Source organism: Malaya genurostris, chromosome 1, assembly GCF_030247185.1.
Source record: "Malaya genurostris strain Urasoe2022 chromosome 1, Malgen_1.1, whole genome shotgun sequence".
NCBI lineage: Eukaryota > Metazoa > Arthropoda > Insecta > Diptera > Culicidae > Malaya > Malaya genurostris.
Window position 1 is genome coordinate 41,027,477 of NC_080570.1, and position 22,233 is coordinate 41,049,709.

A 22,233-nucleotide genomic window follows, 5' to 3' on the forward strand; every position below is an offset into this window, starting at 1 on the left:
TAAAGCAAATAGGTGAAAAATTTGTCACTAATTAGTTACGGTAGTTTCAAATTTGTTACCCATTTCTTTTTAGCGTTTTTAATTTTTTCGAATGCTTTGCTGTGTACGGAAGTTAACGGAGAACCCCTTGAAGCTTGAAACCCGAATTAAAATTTATTGAATCTTTTGTTACTAATTAGTTGCAAATTAGTTACGGTGCTTTGAAATGGTTGTTCATTGTTTTCCTCAATTTTTCGATTACTTCGCTAAGTTCATATGAAGTTAACGAAGCACCCCTCCTGAATAAGCTTGAACACAAATGTTGCGAATTAGTTACGGTGGTTTTGAATTTGTCGGTCAAAATTTGTTTGTATTTTTCGAGTGCTTCGCTAAGATCATATGAAGTTAACAAAGCAACCGTTCAAACAAAAATTTAAAAACAAATCGAAACTTCGTGAGTAATTTGTTGGTAATAAGTTGCTAACTAGTTACGGTGGTTTTGAATTTGTTACTTAAATCTTTGTTATTTTTCGAATGTTTCGCTAAGTTAACGAAGCATCTCTCCTGGATAAGCTAGAACACAAATCAAAGCCGAGTGAACATTCGTAACCGAATGTTCGAAGTGAGCACACGCGTTTTTTTAACAATCGACATCGGTAAGACGAAGGTGCCTATCACAGCAGAGGCTGTAGTATAGGCATTAAATAAAAGTGATAAAAAGTAGCATCCCCGCAAGTGAGTTCTGTCTGTGCACCGGTTTTGTATCGGTATCGACAGTAGACGCTATTGTGCTATCCTCGGGCAGCAGTTATTTCTATTGTTTGCTACCCGCATCGCAGCAGCCAAATCCTGAGTCAAGGTCACGCTGAAGCACAACGAAGGAGTGAAGGAGCAACTCACCTAACAGCTTACCGTGACATACTGTTAAGTATTTTCTCAAACTTTTTCTTTCAACTTTTACTATTCATATATTTTCTTTTCATTTTATTTCTTTCTTTCTCATTTCAAGTGCGGGAGACTTCTTTACTCCCGCACTTTAAATATGAATATTGATGACAGTGGGGGTGTCTCGGAGGAGGGCGAAGCTGAACGAATGAACGAAGAACATTTAGAGGCTGAGTTTGCTTCCGAGATGCCATCTACCCCTCCTATACCATCTCCCCCTCCGATACCATCTCCCTCTCCAATGCCATCTCCCTCTCCGATGCCTCCATCTCCCTCTAAGATATTGCCTGCTCGCCAAAAAGTTTACCAAGACGATGGCTCGGGGGGTCCGTGGGTGGTATACTTCCGGCCCAAATTAAAGTCTCTCAGAGTTTTAAATATTGCTCGGGACCTGGAAAAACATTTCTCGGCAATAAAAACAATAGATAAGGTTTCGCCAAACAAGTTACGCGTTGTTGTGTCCGACCTGAAGCAAGCAAACGAGATTGCTACCAGCGAGTTGTTCACGAAGGAGTACCGCGTGTACGTCCCGTCTCATGTGGTGGAGATCGACGGTGTGGTCCGTGACGAAAGTCTGACAATCGAAGATCTGATGAAGGACGGGGTAGGCCGTTTCAAAAACCCCGACCTTCAACCAGTGAAAATTTTGGAGTGCAAGCAATTGCACTCCAAATCGATAGATGGTAAATTTTACCAATCGGACTCATTTCGCGTGACTTTTGCCGGATCTGCACTTCCAAATTATTTGGTAGTGAGTGGAGTTCGTCTACCTGTTCGGCTGTATGTACCGCGGGTAATGCATTGTACAAGCTGCAAACAGCTAGGTCATACGGCAACCTATTGTTGCAACAAACTGCGATGCGGCAAATGCGGAGAGGCCCATGAGGACGATCTCTGCAGAAGAGCAGTGGAAAAGTGTTGCTACTGCGGGGAGAATCCTCATGATCTTTCGGTGTGCCCTACGTATATACAGCGTGCGGAGAAATTGAAGCGATCCGTGAAAGAACGTTCCAAACGTTCTTATGCGGAAATCTTAAAAAGAACCACTCCATCGACCCCTGAGAACCCGTTTGCAATCTTGCCAGTTGAAGAGGATACCTCTGACGACCCAGGCGAAGGACCTTCCTACACACAGGTTGAAGGAAGCAGGAAAAGACAAAATCTGGCTTCTCCCAAGCTTCCTCGTAAAGGCCTCAGACTGTCCTCTTCGTCACAAAAGAACCAAACGGAAACAAAAAGTGCTGACTCAAAACCGAAGCAAACACCTCCTGGGTTCAAAAAACTTAGGGATGATAAGGAGTACCCAGCACTTCCTGGGGCATCAAAAAACCCGAATGACCCCAAAGCACAACCAGAAAATCCAACAAACGCTGGATTATTGAAATTTTCTGATATCGTGGACTGGATATTAACAGCCTTCAATATTACTGATCCTCTGAAAAGCTTCCTAACTGCTCTACTGCCAACAGTAAGGACATTTTTAAAACAGTTGACTGAACAATGGCCCCTCCTTGCAGCGATCGTATCTTTTGATGGATAATTTACCACTGAGAATCGAAGATATGATCATTGTGCTTCAGTGGAATTGCAGAAGTATCATCCCAAAACTTGATTCTTTCAAACACTTAATACATACTCATAATTGCGATGTATTCTCCTTGAGTGAAACTTGGCTTACTTCTAACATCAACCTCGACTTCCATAATTTTAACATAATCCGCCTGGACCAAGAAGACTCTTATGGAGGGGTACTTTTAGGGATTAAAAAGTGCTATTCATTTTATCGTATTAACCTCCCCTCGACACCGGGAATTGAAGTTGTTGCTTGCCAAATTATTATTAAAGGCAAAGATCTATGTATAGCTTCTATCTACATTCCTCCCAGAGTCTCGATAGGGCATCGTCGGCTTGCAGACATCATAGAACTTCTTCCTTCACCGCGGCTGGTTTTAGGGGACTTTAACTCGCATGGTACAGGATGGGGCTGCTTATATGATGATAATCGTTCTTCGTTAATCCAAGATCTGTGTGACAACTTCAATTTGACAATTCTAAACACGGGAGAAATGACACGGAACCCTAGACCGCCAGCACAACCAAGTGCGCTGGATTTATCCCTTTGCTCGACTTCGCTACAGTTAGATTGCAAGTGGAAGGTAATCTGTGATCCTCACGGTAGCGATCACTTGCCGATCATAGTTTCTATCACCAACCGTGGAAGACCATCGGAAACAATCAATGTTTCGTACGATTTCACACGAAACATTGATTGGAAACGTTACGCGAGCTCGATGTCTGAGAAACTAGAAACATCACAGGAGCTTCCTCCGGAGGAAGAGTATACATTTTTGGCTGGCTTGATTCTTGACACCGCAATTCAAGCTCAGACGAAACGAGTACCTAGCGCGCAAACTAGTATGCGTTCTCCCAACCCATGGTGGGACAAAGAGTGCTCAGAGCTGAAAACGAAAAAAGCTTCAGCCTTCATCTCGTTTAGAAGGAACGGAACTCCAGATAATTATCGGAAATACGCGGCGTTAGAATTTCAAATGAAAAGTCTGATTAAAGCTAAGAAACGCGGTTACTGGCGAAGGTTTGTTGACGGATTAACGAGAGAAACAGCAATGAGCACTCTTTGGAATACGGCCCGTCGCATGCGCAATCGAAATCACGCGAACGAAAGCGAGGAATATTCTAACCGCTGGATATTTGATTTCGCTAAGAAAGTATGTCCTGATTCTGTTCCGGAACAGAAGATATCCCGCGTCGCGACATTGAATACAAACGAAACACCGTTTTCGATGGTAGAGTTCTCACTTGCGCTCTTGTCGTGTAACAATAGAGCCCCGGGGTTAGACAGAATTAAATTCAACTTGTTGAAAAATCTGCCCGACTCTGCCAAAAGGCGCTTGTTGAATTTATTCAACAAGTTCCTCGAGGGTAATATTGTCCCACACGAATGGAGAGAAGTGAGAGTTATTACTATTCAAAAACCTGGAAAACCAGCCTCCGATCACAATTCGTATCGGCCGATTGCTATGCTTTCCTGTATTCGGAAATTGTTGGAGAAAATGATTCTCTTCCGTCTAGACAATTGGGTCGAAACAAATGGATTGCTTTCAGGTACACAATTTGGGTTCCGCAGGGGCAAAGGAACGAACGATTGTCTAGCGTTGCTCTCAACAGAAATTCAAATGGCATTTGCTCGTAAAGAACAAATGGCATCAGTTTTCCTCGACATCAAGGGGGCATTCGATTCAGTTTCCATTAACGTTCTATCTGAGAAGTTGCATCAGCATGGTCTTTCACCAGTTTTGAACAACTTTTTATATAATCTATTGTCCGAGAAACACATGCATTTTGAGCATGGTGATTTGACGACAAAGCGATTCAGTTACATGGGTCTTCCTCAGGGCTCATGCTTAAGCCCCCTTTTATACAACTTTTACGTAAATAACATTGATGAATGTATCAACACATCTTGCACGCTAAGACAACTTGCCGACGACAGTGTTGTGTCTATTATAGGACCCAAAGCTGCCGATCTCCAAGGACCATTGCAAGATACCCTCGACAACTTGTCGACATGGGCTTTTCAAATGGGTATCGAGTTCTCTACGGAGAAAACTGAGCTGGTTGTATTTTCAAGGAAGCGAGAACCTGCGCAACTACAGCTTCAACTAGGGGGTGAAACCATAGCTCAGGTTTTCACATTTAAATATCTCGGGGTCTGGTTCGATTCCAAAGGTACCTGGGGATGTCACATTAGGTATTTGAAACGAAAATGCCTACAGAGAATCAATTTCCTTCGTACAATAACCGGAACTTGGTGGGGCTCTCACCCAGGAGACCTGATCAGGTTGTACAAAACGACGATATTGTCAGTAATGGAATATGGATGTTTCTGTTTCCAATCAACCCATACGATGAGTCTTGAAGTGCTGGCGGGCGTCTTACCGTTGAAAAACAGGTTCTGGGATCTCTCATATCGACTGCTAATCCGATGCGACATTTTGAATCCGATGGTGATAGAAAACTTTGAAGAGCTCGTCGAGCTTAATTCACAAACCCGTTTTATGTCCTTGTATTTTGACTACATGGCTCAGAATATAAATCCTTCTTCGTTTGTTCCCAATCGTGTTCATTTTGTGGATACTTCTAATTCTACTGTGCTTTTCGACACATCCATGAAAGAAGAAATTTGTGGAATCCCGGATCCTGTACGCCCTCAAGAGATCCCAAAAATTTTTAATAATAAATTTAAAGAAGTCGACTGTAATAAAATGTTTTACACTGACGGATCATATCTAGACGGGTCCACTGGCTTCGGTATATTCAATGTAAATTTCACCGCTTCCTATAAACTCAGTGATCCAGCTTCAGTTTACGTCGCAGAACTAGCTGCAATTCAGTATACCCTTGAGATCATTGACACTCTGCCCACAGATCACTACTTCATTGTATCGGACAGTCTCAGTTCCATTGAGGCTCTCCGTTCAGTGAAGCCTGGAAAGCACTCACCGTATTTCCTGGGGAAAATACGGGAACAATTGAGTGCTTTATCTGCAAAATCATACCAGATTACCTTGGTTTGGGTCCCCTCACATTGTTCCATACGGGGCAATGAGAGGGCGGACTCGTTAGCCAAGGTGGGCGCACTAGAAGGTGATATCTATGAAAGACCAATCTGCTTCAATGAATTTTTCAGTTGCTGTCGTCAGAAAACTCTAGCTAGCTGGCAGAATACATGGAATAGTGGAACTCTGGGACGATGGTTACACTCAATAATCCCACAGGTATCGACGAAAGCTTGGTTCCGGGGGTTAGACGTGAGCCGAGACTTTATTCGTGTGATGTCAAGGCTCATGTCTAATCATTATATGTTCAGCGCGCATCTCCGTCGTGTGGGGCTCGCTGAGAGTGGTGTCTGCGTTTGCGGTGAGGGTTATCATGACATCGAACATGTTGTTTGGACATGTGTCGAGTATTGTGATGCCAGGTCCCAACTCATAGGTTCCCTTCGGGCCCGAGGTATACCACCCTTCGTACCAGTCCGCGACGTCTTGGCAACTCGAAATCTTCCTTATATGACTCTCATCTATAACTTCTTGAAAACTATCAATGCTCAAATTTAGTGCTCTCCCTATCTCTTTCTCGTCTACAGCTCTACCGCACTCTTCTTTACGTTGCTGGAAGTATGGCCTGTGTAAACGATGCTTCGGAGCATGCACCTGCCTTGAACTGACTGAGTTGCTGGAAGCTACCCAAAAACGTCACATCAACGTCAGAACACACCAACGAAGCATCCCAATCCAGAATAATCTCTTCATTGCTACAAGCTGAAAAACATGAAGATTCATCGAACGCAAAATGTGTCTAAAAGATGTATGCCACAAACCAATGATGTATTCAAATTTCAATTCAATACTGTGTAGGTCCCACCCTCCCTATGTCCCCTTACTAACTGGGGAGTATGCCGCCCCGTAATACGGCATCCCTTTCTCTCTCCCTAACAACAAGACAATCGGCCACGTTAAGCTAAAGCAAATGAGCCTAATAAAAATTTTATTTGAAAAAAAAAAGAAAAAAAAAAGCCGAGTGAACAATTTGTTGCTCATTAGTTATAGTGGTTTTGAATTTATAGCTCAATATTTGTTAAAATTGTACGAGTGCTAAGTTCATATAAAGTTAACGCAGCACCACTATAAAAAAAAGTTTGGAAACATCAAAACTTCATAAACGTTTTTTTTTGATAATAGGTTGCTAACAAGTTACGGTGATTTTGAGTTTGTTGCTCAATTGTATTTTATTTTTTGAAGTGCTTATGAAATTAACGAAGCACCCCTTCTGAATAAGCTTGAAAACAAATCGAAAACCAGTGAATACTTTATTGCGAATTAGTTACGGTGGTTTTTTTCACTTCGTTGCTCAAAATTTGCTTAAAATTTACGAGTGTTTCGCTAAGATCATATGAAGTTAACGAAACACCCTTCAAAAAAAAAGGTTAAAAACAAATCAAAACTCCGTAAGCAATTTGTTGGTAATAAGTTGCTAACTAGTTACAGTGGTTTTGAATTTGTTGCTCAATTGTTTTTAATGAAGCACCCCTTCTGAATAAGTTTGAAAACAAACCGAAACCCAGATAATAATGTGTTGCTAATTAGTTACAGCGGTCTTAAAGTTGTTGCTTTATATTTGATTAAATTTTGCGAGTGTTTCGCTAAGTTCATATGAAGTTAACGAAGCACTACTACAAAATAAAGTTTGGAAACAAATCCAAACTTCATAAACAATTCGATGCTAATTAGTTATCAACTAGTTTCGGTTGTTTTGAATTTGTTGCTCAATTGTATTTTTTAGTGTTTCTGAAGTTAACAAAGCACCCCTCCTGATCAAGCTTGAAAACAAATCGAAACCCAGTTCATAAATTGTTGCTTAGTTACAATGGTTTTGAATTTGTTGGTCAAGATTTATTTAAATTTCCCGAGTGCTTCACTAAGATCATATGAAGTTAACGAAGCACCACTCCGAGAAAAAGTTGGGAAACAAATTCAAACTTCATAAACAATTCGATGCTAATTAGTTGTCAACTAGTTTCGGTTGTTTTGAATTTGTTGCTCAATTGTATTTATTTAGTGTTTCTGAAGTTAACAAAGCACCCCTCCTGATCAAGCTTGTAAACAAATCGGAACCCAGTTCATAAATTGTTGCTCATTAGTTACAGTGGTTTCGAATTTGTGAGTCAATATTTGTTCGAATTTTTCGAGTGTTTCACTAAAATCATATGAAGTTAACGAAGCACCACTCCGAGAACAAGTTGGGAAACAAATCAAATCTTCATAAACAATTTGTTGCTAACTAGTTGCCAACCAGTTTCGGTGGTTTTGAATTTTTTGCTCAATTGTATTTTAGTATTTTTTTTGTATTTAGAAACCGAGTGAACAATTTGTTGCTCATTAGTTACAGTGGTTTTGAATTTATTGCTCAATATTTATTTAAATTTTCCGAGTGCTTCACTAATGTCGTTTTCGTTTTTAAATTGCACTACACCGGTGTAGGTAAGGTTGCACTGAAAACGTTCGTTTTTGCCAATTGCACTACACCAGTGCTACACTTTTTCTGCACCGATACCACTGGTGTAGCACTCATCAAAAGTTTGGTGTAGCTCTGTGCAATGGAATCGTTTGTGGTAGTCAATGGTTACTGTTTATGTTTTCGTCATTTTTGTTCGTTTATTCATGCCTCCGTGTAGCACTGCACCGGTGTAGTGCAAATTAAAAACGAAAACGCCATAAGATCATATGAAGTTAACGAAGCAACCCTTCAAACAAAAATTTGAAAACAAATCGAAACTCCGTAAGAAATTTGTTGGTAATAAGTTGCCAACTAGTTTCAGTGGTTTTGAATTTGTATCTCAATTGTATTTTATTTTTTTGAATGCTTATTAAGTTAACGAAGCACCCCTTTTGAATAAGCTTGAAAATAAATCGAAACCCAGTTAATAATTTGTTGCTAATTAGTTACAGTGGTTTTGAATTTGTTGATCAAAATTTGTTCAAACTCTACGAGTGCTTCGCTAAGTACATATGAAGTTAACGAAGCACACTCCAAAAACATTTTGGAAACAAATCAAAACTCCATAAACAATTTGCTGCTAATTGGTGGCTACTAGTTTCGTTGGTACTGAATTTGTTGCTCAATTGGTCTTGAATTTGTTGCTCATTTTTTCCGAGTGCTTCGCTTTGTTCATACGGAGTTCACAAAGCGAACCCCCACTTACAGAACTGTTTCGATTCCTCTTGAAAGCTTGAACTATCCGCTTGCGATCCTTTCACTATAAGGGGATCAATTTGTTTCCTTCCGATCAAGAGATAAGGGGTCGTTGTACCGATTCAAAACACGGAATAACCTTTTTACCGATGGCACGATGCGAGAGATCCGGATTTTCATGGTACGTGCGCAAAACTTATTTTAAGCCGTTGCTGTTCTTCCGACTCCATCTTCGCAACGATTGCCATACTACTACTGTCACTTACACAATGTAGACAAAACGCATTTAACTAGTTTCACCCAAAATTTTAGTTGAAAATACTCAATGTGTTAAAATTTAAAGCCTTTTGAAAGTGATGCAATTTGATTCCGTTTTGTCGTGATTATCAGGGTCATTCTTTGGAGATAATCCAGCTCTGACCGAGCCGTTGAATCCTCTCGCTTCGGCCACCACACAAATTATTCAGATACTAAAATTGGTTCAACAATAGTTGTATGTATTCAATGAATATATCTGCGTTCGAGTTCCCTTGACCAACCAGAAGCTCGCCGGCAGTGACTAAAAGCCAAGCAAACCACATAATAGACGATGTTCCGTTCATAACTGGCTTATTTAAGCTCATGCATGCATTCAGTCATCGACATGGAAACACACCTCTCCATCTCCATCTAGAGCGATACATTTGACCCATCGGTCCTTCAACATTTTGAAACCCTTAAAAAAAAGATTTGTCAAGTCCTTCAAAATAGGCTTCCGTTTCTGCAATGACTTCAGCAATCGACGAAAATTTCTTTTCCTGGAGAAACTTTTTCGAGTTTGAAAATAGATAATAGTCGCCGGGGGCAAGGTCTGGAGAATACGGGGGATCGTGGGCCAATCCGTACCGCAAATCATTCAATTTCACTGTTGCTCTTATGCATGAATGCGATGGTGCGTCTTTTTCCATAGCTTGATGAGAACTAGAACTCGTCTGATAACATCAGATGTAACATAAACACTAGTGGATAGATTGCCATGAAATTTGGTATTGGGCAATTTAGGCTGTAAACCATTTCGCGGTTAATTTTAACTTTTGGTTAAAATCTGACACTCGAGCGGTTTTTTTTAAATTGTTTTTTATTTGGTTCTTTTGCACTTAAGCTTAACGCGGCCGTTTTAAAAAAAAATATTTATTTATTTTTGCTGGATCTTGTATTTTTTTTCCTTGGAGGAGAGGCGCTTTCGCTGTTATCTAGCGAATGAAGGGGGAGCAGTGGTTCGCTATTCACGCTACCGGCCATTGGTTCGGCATCGCTGTTATTGGCGGAACAATCGTTACTTATTTCACAGGCGTTGAGTATGTTGTTAACTGCAGCTGGTGTACTTTATTTTATAGGGGATACTGATGGTTTCGTTGAAGGGGATGCTTCATTGTTGTTAATGGCTGTCACAGGTGTACTGGAGTTGCTTGGGGTCGGTGTAAAGGAAGCACCGTTGTCCTTTGATGTGGTTGTCTCCTTGTCCAGTTTATCACATGGCTTACCGTAATGAACAGCTTTTTGGCAATATTGACATGTGGACATCTGATTGTCATAGGTAACAAGTGATTTGCGCGGGATACTTGTATCCTGACCGAAAATTACATAAGAAGGTATAGGCCTTTTCAAGCGCATGCGTAACAAACGTACGCCATTTAGAATACCGGGGAAAAAGTTCTTCCACTTTTCTCTTTCGATAGAGAGAATCTCTCTGTATTGGGACATAGTTTTACGAATAACACATGGATCAATAAGTCCCGAGACTAAAGCAGAGATGGCGCTCGTAGTAAACCAGTAACCACGTCTTTCTTTTGTTTGAAACGGGTCAAAATTTTAAGTCGATCCGACCAGAAACAGCTGAGTTATCGAGGTTGGAGTAAAGTCGTTTTGTAGTTTGTTTAAAAAATGGAAAAAAAACCGAGTTTCGTGTTTTGATAAAACATTGTTTTTTAATGGGTAAAAACACCGTGCAAGCGAAACAATGGATTGAAAAATGTTATCCGGACTCTTGTCCATCAAAAGCAACGATTTGTCGGTGGTTCGCCGAGTTTAAACGTGGTCGTACCGACACAAATGACGCGGAACGCTCGGGTAGACCTGTGGAAGCCGTTACACCAGAAAATGTGAGTGAAGTGACAAAAATTATAATGAAAGATCGTAAAGTGAAGCTCCGTGAGATTGCTGAGATGACACAGATATCGTATGGAAGTGTATTTATTATCCTTCATGAAAAATTGAGCATGAAAAAGGTTTTTTCCAAGTGGGTGCCGCGTTTGCTTTCGATGGAACAAAATGCACCCTGCCACAAGTCGATGAAAACAATGACGAAATTGAACGAATTGTTCGGGACTTATTGATCCATGTGTTATGAGGATCGATAAAGCTTGAGGGACGATCACGCACACGCACTTCTATAGAACTATCTTTGTTTTATCGACTGACTTGGATGAGATGTGAAAGCGAACTGACACTCGAGCGGTTGATTTGATGTTGTCAAAAATAACCCTGCTCGAGAGCACGGTTATTTTTGACAGATCGATGATTATTTTCCGACACTGAAAGAAATCTTACAATGAAAATTTTAATATTAATTCTTTAGTTGGAATTATTTCCAGTGAAAATAAACCCAAATAGCTTTCTGTCCGTCAAATTTTGAAATGGGCCGCAGTTTTAGTCAAATTTAACTACTCGACACAAAATAACCGCTCAAGTGTCAGATTTCAACCAAAAGTTAAAATTAACCGCGAAATGGTTCACAGCCTTAGAAGCTTGCTCTCACCAAAAATATACACGGGTCGAAACTATTCACGTCTTTTCTGTGAGGCTTCTTTGAGCTGCTAAGTTGCACTAGCAGTTCAATGTGTGCTGCAACGCACTGATAAGACTAAGACAATGAACGGAAAAAAATTAACAAAATATTAATCAAAATCCCTACAGCAAAAAAATTATACCGGCAGTTGCTGACCAAACCAAAGCCAACCTCGAACAAATGCCGAAACAGTCCTGAAGAAACTGCTCAAAGTTCTTGTCTGGCAGGCGATCTGACAATGCGGTGAAATGGGCAACCCGTTCATTACGTAATCAACGAACAAATTATTATGAATTAATAACTCCCTAAGCGAGTTCTACCCTTCCTGAAGCCCCACGGAAACCAGACGCCGGGCAGGATATATTTTACATTCTGAAAAAAACCCGACCAGTCTTGGATTGACGTGTAATTAAATTATTTCAATCTCTAAACATGCTAGGAATTCTTCCAATGGTTCAATATAACGAAATTACCACCGGAAAAGTTTGGACGTTCAAAAATTAAAAATCCAAAAGTTCTCCCTAATTGTACTCAATACATCGCACCATTCACAACCAAGACACGCAATAGCGCAAAAATACTTGTCATTCACTTTTCTGCGATTTCTAAGAAGACGTAAATACGAATCACAGTTGTCAATTTAACCACATCACCCGAGTCGAAATCTCTGCCCACACTCGATAACTGCGTTGACGTTGACCAAAACAAAAAAAAAACCAGTGAGTGCTGCCATCAGCTGTTCCTGTGAAAATCATTCCCACAACCAGCGTGCTTGAAATCAGCCGTCCTTGTGAGTTTCGTGTGTTTACACAAGGAAGCACGCAACAACGACAACAGAAATGTTAATGTGCACAGTCGCAATAACACCGACAAAATGGAGTATAAAACTGCGAAAGGAAAACCCCAATAAAACTTCAAACCGGTCGGTAGTCTCACCTGATTGTTTCGCATGCCCCGTTGATAGTTTCGCATGCCCCGTCAAAACCAGTCTATCCTCATACTATACATTCCCCCCCACCCCAGCCAGACGTAATCCCTTGAGGTCAATACTCTGCAGGTACGTTCGAGTATTGAACCGCACGACTCTTCGTACAGAGCTAGACGGTGGTGAATCACTCTTTTTTTCCGTGTTCTCACTCACCCTATCTGTAAATGACAAACCTGCACCAGCTCCAATGTCCTTTGACTGGTTGTGTCTAGTAAATAATGGCTATCACCGCATAAGCGAAATTCACGCATCATTCGTTCTCATTTACTGGGAAAACTGGGCCACTCACCCAAGCAACGCGTACTTCTCACCAACCATCTACTTATTGGCCACGATCCACTGATTTTTTACCAGACGACATACACTATTAGTTGACGTACCTGCTGTTACTTTGTTTCCCCGTTTCGAGAATGCAAGGTTTTTTATGTAACGAGCGATGGTCAATCGAATAAAATTTTCCACTCGCGAAAACACAACACCATCCGGCTAATGTTACGGATTTGATTTATGTGCACAACTGTAATTTGCCAAAGTTGGATTTGCTACACTCCAAACACACGTTCCACCGCTTACGTAAATACACTGTAGGGGATTTTAGCTACGCACAGTTACGGATTGGGTTCCAGATTTCGAACGACAAAAAATAAACAGCTGATCATTCAAGCTTGAACAATGCAAAAACCATTGTATTTTCTATTCCTAGTTAGCACCTTTATTCACGGAATACACTCGAAGAACACTTGGGAGCTGCGATTATACCGAGGTTCACAACAAAAGAAAATATCACTTCCACCAAAACTGTTATTGCCGGACCGAAGCAGCCGCAGAAAAACTTTGTTCTGTTCTGACCGAAACGCACCGACCATCCTCGTTTTCCCGACGGAATCCTACACTGCCGTCATCATCTGGTTTGGCTTTGCTTGTTGGTGTGAGGGAAAATTTTCTGTGTTCGGCATTCACACAACAACCGATTATTGCGGCTTGGGCGATTACGATCCGCATCGGGCAAGCTCTAGAGACGTATTGAAAAGTCATTCCTGAAACGGAACCAATACGTCTCGGTTGATCACTGGCTCGTTCGCACGCTTTCGGTGTCACTGTGTGCGAATTAGTTGACAGTGTTTTGTTCTACTTTTATCCAGAGCTACCCCCAAAACCCCCAGCGGATTGTTCCGCTAGCTTGATGCGAGAGGGAGCGAGAGAGAGAGAGAGAGAACGACGATGACAGCATTTGCATGTGGGCCATAAATTAACTTTCGATACATGTTCAGTTCATGCACCGTGGTGAGTAGGGTTTCCAGTACCGGCTACAATGCTAGTGGAAATGCGGGTTTCAGAACAACTACTGAATCAACTGCCCTCTGTCACAGCGCCAGCTTGATGAGATTGAAATCGGAACGTCAAAAATCAGCTGATTGCAACGTAAATAAACAATCAGTAGTGCAATCGTATTTCAGTTGGCCATTTTATTCGCTTTAATTACCGGATAGCATTCGGAAAATGGAGAGGAGTGGAGAGAAACAAAATCAACTCAACAAGGTTCCTAAACACATAGACGCAAAGGGAATTGTGGGAGCCACGTGTTCGATTCAAAATCTATGCGCAACCCACTGTAATGTCACTTTTAATGGACGTGAAAGGGTAGCAATAATGCAATCTTCATACAAACTTGGAATGTAGTCATTAAAAATGACGTTACTCGTTCTCCTGTAAGGGAAGGATCGAAGGAAAAGTACCATTGGACTTTTGCAAACATTTGTTTCGAAAAAAAAACAATGATTTCGATTATATTTGATGTCTTCAGTAATGGTTTAGGTCAGTGTTGCTGATTGCCGATAATTTGACAGAAGCTGCTCGATATTTATCTATATTGTATACGACATTTTCAATCCGATAGAAGATGCTACAAGAACTCGTGTCTCTTAATGCATGAACCGTAAGAGAATTTTTCTACATTTCTTCACTCCACTTCATACTCTGAGTATTTCACGGCCCTTAAAAAATGTACAATCTGGTAATGAACGTGTGGAATTTACCAATAGAGAATCGCAAGTTGACAATTATCGCAGAAAAGCGAATCGATGATTCGACTTGGTGATTGTCATACTAGGTGACAATATTTCAAAACCCTTGTGTGGAGCATTCACATACATTTTCATAGACACAACTTATACAAAGGTTATATGTACATAGGGTAACAGAGGTATTTTGGCCACTTCATATATTTTGGCCCACCTAACAAACTATATGGATTCAATCGATCTTAGGTAACCCATGTTGCATCAGTTTGAAGCTAATTACATTAAATTACCTATTGCGGAAGGATTTTTCAAAGATATTAAAACATTTGGTGGATATTTTTACAAAGTGGGCCAAAATAAAATCGATCCTAAAGCGGGCCAAAATACCTCTGTTACCCTAGTTAGAATAAGCGGCAATAGTAAAATGATTGTATCGCAATTATCAACTGCCCGTATAGAATCGGATCGCGAAAAGAGAATAAGTGACCGTTTGTTGCTTCGGAGAGAGTACCCACAGCAGCGTGCTAACCTTTGATTCTCAGACAGGAGAAGTTTCGAGAGAAATTCGCTCTCGCATGTTAAATGAACCATGTCGGTTTTTTGTTGCTGCGATGATATCCGTCTCTCTCTTTGATGGCACTGATTGAATCGTGTAAAGAGTTGCTAGAGAGCGTTCTTTGATACGATAAAAGCCATCCTTGATTTAGGTAACTATTGGCACATTGTCGCAAAACTAAATTACCTGTAGCGACATCTGCCAATGAAAAATGGAACCAAGAAAAGGTGGTTCTTCCGAAAATTTTCAATTCGGCAGTAGTTATTTGCAACGATTTTTTTGATTATTCATTAGTTCAAATAGATATCAGCAACAAAAGTAGACTCGGAGTAGAAGAAAATCGATTTCAAAGGGATTGCTACTACTTTTTTTTAGTGTAAACTACGAATGGAAAATTTTCAGAAATGTGTGAGTGCGGGTAAGGCTATGGTCTCACGATCCAACATTTTTCTAGACAGAAACCGGTGCAATGTTAATTTATCGAGTACTAGAATGTTTAGCAATCGAGTACCGTTTATTTTTAATACTTTTTTTTATTATTTCAGGGCCTTTCAAAAATAGTATTGAACCAAGTATACGGCTCAGTTCTAAATAAATGTAATTCTAAATAAAGGTCAACATTACCACCTCAGAGTAAAAACGTTTTCTTCTACTTTTACTATGATTCTCAAATGAATTTGTCCTACCAATATGGCAGCTCTTGCTAAAAGTATCATCTTTAAACAAGCAGCGCCTCTACATTTCATTTTAGCGTCACTGTACCAATTGGGGCAATATGGAAAAACATTGTACATAAAACTATTACATTTTAACTTTATTTTGAGAATGAAATTTAATAACCGATTATCTCAAAACCGATATTATTGTTTATTTTATTATGTGATATGTTTTAGTTTATAATAGATGAATTTAATTCGACTCTAGATCAAGATAAAGAAATAAATAAATGTTATAATCTATAAAAATAGAGTTATAATTGGTCCGTTATTTATTATTCATGGACTAGATTGAAATAAACTAACAACATATAGGTGAAAATAGGCAATTTCAGTCTTATTTATCATTATCTAACATCGATCTATACGAAACTCTTGTCATCGTAGTTTTTCAGCTTCATCTCATTTTGTCATTAGCAGTCCAACCAATCAGACGTATTTTGTGCTCTCCGTGGTTTTTGAGTTACAAAAAGTGTTTTTATGTTTTAATAAATACATTTGTTTTTCGACATTTTTGCCTAAAAGCAAGCAATTGAAGGTTTTAAAAATTAATGTGTATGAATATCTTTTATATTAAAAAAAACTTGTTCAATCAATTTTGGTTCTGTGACTTTTGGGTGGCTATTTTGTAGAACATATCTCGTGAAGAATACCGAACCATCGAAATAATAAATATTCGACAAAAAATCCACTATATGTAGTTCATCAAATTTTGCTCGTGACGTGTAGTTCTATGCAGTCATTTACGTGCTAATGACAATATTACGTGGCGATGCCTTAGTTATGCGAGTACTATTTGATAAAGTAAAGCATGCTACACCAGCCAAATCAAATCGAGGTCACAAGTCGACGCAGAAGAGCATTTTGACGTTAACTGAAACGGAAAGCGATCTGTGACAAAAAGCTGATATCAAGCGCAAGAAGGCTGGAGCACAGAAACGTAAAACTGTGCTGAAGAAGAAGCAGCAAGACCTGCTGGAAGAAGACGTGGATGATGATTCCTACATTCTTTGCCGCAAGATATTAGAAAAGAAGCTGAACCGAAAACACGATATATTGCAACGAGGGCGATCCAGCTGCTCACTTGCGATTTGTACACATGACTGACGGATTTTTTATATGCAGAATCTGCGACTTCGGATAAACATCGTTTTTCTCTTTATTCATTGTTTTTTCATTACGAAGTCATAAATTAACGGTTCAAATCAACATTTATTCAATATTTCCCAAAGTAATTCGAAAGTCCCCACGATTTTTCAAACTTTGAAAGAAAGTCCAATTTTTAAATTCGGTAAAACGCAAACGGCAAATACGCGGTTTCCGGGTCAGTTACAAGCCAGGACTGAAGTGTGGTTCGAAACTTTTCTCTAATAAAAAATACCAATGAATCCTTTCATAGGATAATTGATTTTAAGTTTCATTTGTAAAATGAATTAGAAATACCTGTGTTTTTTAAAATATAGAGCCATTTTTTTAATTTTCGCGTGAAGCCATGAAACAGGGTTTTTCAAAAATCCACCTAGTTTTAATCCGATATCACCGTTAATGGTGGGCGAATTCTAACGATTTAAATGGTTTAACAGATATTACCATAGACTATCTAAGTATAGAAAATATTTAGTTTCTAAGACAAATTGTGAGACAATTTTTTAAATTCGATTGGTATGTGAAATCCGACTCTAGCAAAATTTTGAGAGAAGTCTATACATTCTTTATATATCATTGAAAATGGACAAAATTATGTTTAATCCGAACTTGATTTCTACTATTTTTGTTCACTTATTACTTGATCACAACGATTTTTATCAATAGATTTGAATCTACGAAATTAAAAAAAAACTGGTTTGGATTTGGTATCCCAGAATTTCATCAAGAGTAAAGCCTGTTCTATCTATTAATTCAAACTTCCTTTGTGATTGGTGCAACGATTCAACGCGCGGTATTGGAAACCCTATCGCGATGTGGAAATCTCCATTCGCACACACACTCACGTATCTCAATTACTGGAAAATTCAACAGTGTCAAAACCTAACATGATGATAACGTATACAAACTCACCACACAAACAGCAAATGCCAACCCTCTCACCAGCCATGAATCGAACTAACGCGCAACGGTTGTATGCGTACTACAGTCACTTCTAAACACAACAAACAGCTGCAGAACCAAACAACACAAATGTTAACAAAAAAAACTTCTATAGTAAACTGAGAAACTCATGCGGAAGTGTTACATCTAACAACATATGATCTGGACAAAAAATCCCGATCCACGACCAGAGACGAGCGCTGTGTCATTTGTCCAATGAAGAGACTGCTGAGTGAGTGACTGAGGGAATTACTCACAAAATGAGTTGGTGTAAAAAAGTATCAACAATATTAAAAGACGCACAGAATCATACGAGTATCAAGTTTTGCACATGTGCAAATATTTATGTTTGGCTTGGTATCGTACCTTCTTCACTCGCACTACCACTATTGAAGACGAAAGCCGATATTGGTATGCCAATTGGAACCATATGATCGTATCAGCAAGTCATTGTCTTGTCACATCAAATGAAAATGGCAGAGGCTGTAACGAATTGCGACTTTCGGTGGTACCAATTTCAAATTCAGCCCAAGGTCGAAGTCGCTATCTGTTGCAAATGCTAGGCAGTTGTACCGAAAAATTTAGCAGATAAGAAAACAAACAAGGTATACTAATCCAACTACAAGCAAGGAAGTACTCTGCCTCAACCCACGCCAACAGACTTTGTTTTTGTTTTGGTTGCTGTGACGTGATGTGTGGTACACTTGCTGATTGTAGCCATGCGTATTTGACATCTATATGAGTAAATGGGTCGACACTCAAACAATGCTAAATTCGGACAATCATTGCAATAAAACAAAGTGTGCTGCGTGTTGCCATTACAATACTGATGAAAAAAAAGTAACCGATATCCGGGGAACTTTGTGCTCGTGGTTTATGGGTTCATGGTCATACGAGTATCTCGTGGCCGTAATAATAATGATATTCAGGTGAATATTATTGTTATCACTGGAGATTAGCGAGGATGATAAATCTAGGGTTGTCTAAGTTTTATAGTCGATTGATTGATGATTGAATGGATTTTATTTTCGAGTCATACGATTGGTTCGATAAAAAATCCTTTAGCCATACCTATTTTTTTACACCAAGCACCATGCCAGAGAAAAACAGTTGGAACGGTATTTTCATATGACTGTATGTTCGTTGATACTAAACCGATTTGGATAAATTTTGTTTCTACGAATATTTTGCAATGTCTAGATTCTGTAGAACTGAAAAGTATTAAAGTATTAATGACATTCGGCACGCCAGTGAAGACATTGTATTTCGGTACAAAACGAAAAGTGAACTTCCAATAGTAAAAAACGTTACGTCTGCTTAGCGGTTTGTGTTAAACTGTTAGGTGGCATAACAGTACAACATAAACTGTAGCTCATTGACGATGCGAAAATAAAAATGATTCTAAAACCTAATGAACCTAAAGTAATAGAAATAATAGGTATTTGAGATGGATTTTAATCTAAATCCACTAAAATGCACTCCTTGCATCGACAGACCCGAAATAAGTTTGTATGGTCATCAACTAGCAAGCTTGAGCTTGAGTGACTATTCCTGGTTAATTTGTTATATTGGATAATCTGGGCAAAAAAATTTAAAACAGTCATGTGTACTTTTGCACAAACCGGTACCCATGATGTACCAAAACCCCTAAATGACTATAATCTGGGCAGCTGGCTACCGAGAAAAAATTATTAATTTATCAAACAAACAAGTATTTTCCTACTAGTTATTCAATATACCGATCTATGTCATCTCTGTTATTAAATTGTAATGGATCGTCGCGAAATTTGATTTCTATCATTCAATTACATTATAAAACAAGTAATAACATGGAAGGAAAAACCTGTTTTAATCCACCTAGTGGTGTAATGATGCCTTTCTCATATCAATCATACTATCATATATAATACAGCGATTCTTGAAAGAATAACCGAAATCGGTTTGTTTGACCGTCTACTGATAAAACCTATCAATTGGAAAAGATTTGAGGTCGATTTAGAAATTTTTTTTAAGGTTTTTCCCCATTTTCAGTGATGGTATACAATTTTAACCCACTTTACTCTATATTTCCGGATCCGGAAGTCGGATCCGCATGAAATTCAGGAATTACGTATGGGACCACAGGACCTTTCTATGAGAAAAGTTAGAACACGTATTTTCTTTTTTTGGCATATTTTACCCCATAACTCCCGAACCGGAAGTCGAATCCAAATAATATTCAGGAATTTTTTTATGGGACCTCAAGACCTTTCATTTGAACCTAAGTTTGTGAAAATCGGTTCTGCCATCTCTGAGAAAAGTTAGTGCACTTATTTTCACAATTTTTTGCACATTTTACCCCATAATTCCGGAACCGGAAGTCGGATCCTAATAATATTCAGGAATTTTGTATGGGACCACAAAACCTTTCAAATTTTGTGAAAATCGGTCGCGCCATCTATGAGAAAAGTCAGAACACATATTTTCTTTTTTTTTGCACATTTTACTCCATAACTCCCGAACCGGAAGTCGGATCCAAATAATATTCAGGAATTTTTTATGGGACTTCAAGACCTTTCATTTGAACCTAAGTTTGTGAAAATCGGTTCAGCCATCTCTGAGAAAAGTTAGTGCACCTATTTTCACAATTTTTTGCACATTTTACCCCATAATTCCGGAACCGGAAGTCGGATCCAAATAATATTCAGGAATTTTGTACACACACACTGACATTTTGCGTACTCGACGAACTGAGTCGAATGGTATATGACACTCGGCCCTCCGGGCCTCGGTTTAAAAGTCGGTTTTCACAGTGATTGCATAACCTTTCTATATGAGAAAGGCAAAAACGGTTAAAACTCAGAAGCTAGATGGAAATAGATGTCGTAACATGATGAGAAAATATTTTTGAACAAAACTCTTTATTGAATGGAGAGATAATTTAGTAACCAGATTTGAAACGTAGAAAAAATCTGATAACTGAAATAAACAAGAAACTCCTGCAATTGTCGCCTTTTACGACATGGAATCAGGAACCCAGTGGATCAATTCTTGGATAAGTTTTATTTCCGCCATATTCAACACGGCATCAAGCCAGGTCCTGTCTGGATAAAGATAATGGTTACTAGATCTCCTAGTGGGCTCCAGCCACTTTTGTATAGTCCAACTAAAAAGACCTTGCTAATTTTGAATTTTTTAATAATTGCGGAATCGAAAGTCGCGTTCGAATAGGATAGGATTTCTATAATAACCATTGGGACCATAAGTCCTTCCAATTTGAACCTCAGTTTGCAAAAAATAGGTTTTTGACGACTATTTTTCTGAAGTATTTTGACCACTACTTCCGGTGCTTCCAGAACTGCAAGTCGAGGACTAGTTCCAATATAAATATCTCGAAAAACGGGCCAATCGATCTCATAGATAGACAATGAATCAACAAAACAAGATAAATAATTTTTGTTAGAGGATTAGTTTGTTTGAATCAATATTTCGATAAAAATGACAAATATTTTTCTGTGCATTCCTGTCTATTTCAAACAAACAATGTCACGGTAAATTTAATTTGGAAAATCAGTTTCAAATTAACGAAATTTAGATAACAAAAATATTTATAGTACCTTATCATAAATTCACAAATTTTTTAGTTAAATGAAAAGATTTTTTTGAATGAGTTATTTGAAGATACGCTTTATTTGTTAAAATCGTCCATTATTTTTGTTTGTGAGAATGAAATTATTTCTTTCAAACCTTGGAAATTGGTCATTTTTTATAATACTTTCATTTCGATTTATATTCATTTTGAACGCCTTCAAAATACATTTTTAGCTTCCTAATTTAGCTGTAAATGACAGATAATTGCCGGATGGATTCTCTTTTGACGCTTGACTCTTCGAATAACTTTCAAGTAAAAACCACTAACTTTCGATTAAATTGGAATCTTTGACGAAATGTCTATTATGACACTGTAATATTGGCCAAGAACTAACAAAACCTTCACATTGTAAAAGTTGAAATCCAGTTTAAAGATTTGGTACATGTTTTGCATCTTCACTTTAAATGATGGTATGAAATTTCAAATGCCCTGTAAATCTGGAACCGGGAGTCGGAAGAAGTTAAGATTTTATAATAGAGTAACATAAGGGCCTATCATTTGAATCGAAGTTTGTAAAAATAAAAAGTCTTATGAACATCATAAAAAAATATTCGAAACATTTATATGAAAAACATAACTTATATCACCGTGGAATTCAAAAGTTGTTCGTATGAAAACTATAATAGTCAGAGATGAGATGTATATTGCAGAGTCAATCTTTTGGTGATTTTCTAAGCATCATACGATTTGCCTTATGATTTTCACCACTAAT

General features: G+C 38.7%; 2 protein-coding genes across 6 annotated transcripts in view; one reads left to right on the forward strand and one right to left on the reverse strand.

The window, feature by feature from the left end:
• Positions 1 to 18,084, reverse strand: part of LOC131437768 (monocarboxylate transporter 12) — a 62,807-nt gene extending 44,723 nt beyond the window's left edge. Inside the window, exon 1 of one of the 5 annotated variants that reach the window (XM_058607352.1) lies at positions 17,861 to 18,084. The gene's annotated coding sequence lies outside the window, so the exon portion shown is untranslated. The other 4 variants (XM_058607328.1, XM_058607336.1, XM_058607343.1 and 1 more) reach the window with 4 other exon arrangements.
• LOC131437792 (heart- and neural crest derivatives-expressed protein 2) overlaps positions 1 to 22,233 on the forward strand; it is a 107,219-nt gene that overhangs the window by 53,845 nt on the left and 31,141 nt on the right. The gene's annotated exons all lie outside the window — the stretch shown is intronic.